The sequence below is a fragment of the Parus major genome, chromosome 3, assembly GCF_001522545.3.
Source record: "Parus major isolate Abel chromosome 3, Parus_major1.1, whole genome shotgun sequence".
NCBI classification, from domain to species: domain Eukaryota; kingdom Metazoa; phylum Chordata; class Aves; order Passeriformes; family Paridae; genus Parus; species Parus major.
Genome location: NC_031770.1, coordinates 651,409 through 652,775, shown reverse-complemented (window position 1 = coordinate 652,775; position 1,367 = coordinate 651,409). Strand labels below are relative to the sequence as shown.

General features: G+C 57.1%; 1 long non-coding RNA gene across 3 annotated transcripts in view; it reads right to left on the bottom strand.

The window, feature by feature from the left end:
• The window catches only part of LOC107201365, a 6,752-nt gene extending 5,982 nt beyond the window's left edge, over window positions 1-770 (bottom strand). For 2 of the 3 annotated variants that reach the window (XR_001520142.3, XR_001520143.3), the window contains exon 1: window positions 216-770. This is a non-coding gene — a long non-coding RNA (uncharacterized LOC107201365). The remainder of the gene's footprint in view (window positions 1-215) is intronic. The other variant, XR_001520144.3, reaches the window with a different exon arrangement.
• Window positions 771-1,367: the final 597 nt, after the last annotated feature.

Here is a 1,367-nt window from a genome sequence, read left to right as displayed (position 1 = left end):
AGGCGGCGGTGACCAGAGGCGGCGGTGACCAGAGGCGGCGGTGACCAGAGGCGGCGGTGACCGCAGGCAGTGACCAGAGGCAGTGACCGCGGTCGCACCGGACCCGACAGACTGTGCTGGGGTGCCGCGATGCAGAAGGCTCCGCTCGGAACCCGCCGCCCTCCGGGGCACGGAAGGGGCCGGGCTCCTCTCCCCGTTCCCCCGAGGTTCCTTACCTGGGCTCCGGGCTCGGCTCCCCCGCCGGTGTTGCCGCTCCGGCCGAGGCACGGACGGGCAGCAGCCACAGGGAATTTCAGGTCTTCCCGAAGCCCTGCCGCCCTTCCCGAGGGGGGTCAGTGCCGGGGATGCCTCCCCCCGGCCCCGGCATCCCCCCGGTCCTCCCCCCGTATCGATTCCAGTCCGGCGCTGGCAGCGTTTAGGCCGGGATTGGGGGATAATGGGAATATCATCTGGAGACAATTACCTTTGGAGCGCGCTCGCTTCTCCTCCCAGACACTGTTATTTGAGCAATAGGATCATTTGATTTCATATCGCACTAAATAACCCCCGGCCGCCGCAAATTGCCGCCTTCTCAACAGCCACCCCTTGGAATAAATTGCACAGCGACTCCTTGGGCTCCGACTTCTTCTTCTTCTTCTTCTTTTTTTTTTTTTTTTTTTCCCCTTCTTTTCCCCCTCCTTCTTCTCCTTTGCAGAACGATATTTCGGGAGAAGCAGGGACGGAGGCCCGATGCTGGTGGATAAACTGTGTCCAGAAAAGCTCCAGCTCCCTTAATAAGCCAAGCAGCCAAGCCCTACCCGCACCGCTTTTCCACCTGTTTTTCTCTCCCCCTCCCTCGTCTTCTTTTTTTTTTTTTTTTCCCTTTCTTTCCTTCTTTCCTTCTTTTCTTTTTTCCTTTTTTTTTTTCTTCTCCCCGTTAAGGCAGCTTTCCCCCCGCCGGGTCACACCGACGGCAAGGCTCGATGTGTCTTTAAGGCTCTGTCAGTGCTCGCTTGATAATCTGGTCATCGCCGGCCTCATTAGATCCGTATTAATGTCAGCCACGGATTGCTAATTAGATTTGCGGGATAAATGAAATTACCCGAGTGGGCTGCGTGGGAGGGGGAGTGCAGTCTCCCAGCACTTCCTGGGATTTACAGGGGGAAAGATAAAAAAGGAAAAATAAAAAGGAAAGACATAATTTTATTTTCCGTTATTTTCTCCCTTCTTTCCCCTCCTGCCCCCTGAGCTCCATCCCCTCCTCAGGCTCCCCTCTGACAGCCACTAACCAAGGAATGCCCCAAAGTTCTCTCTGGGGGTTCTGCTAACGGAGCCCATCGGTGCCGCACCGGGCGCTCCGTGCCGAGGGACCCCGCTCGTGTTGGGTT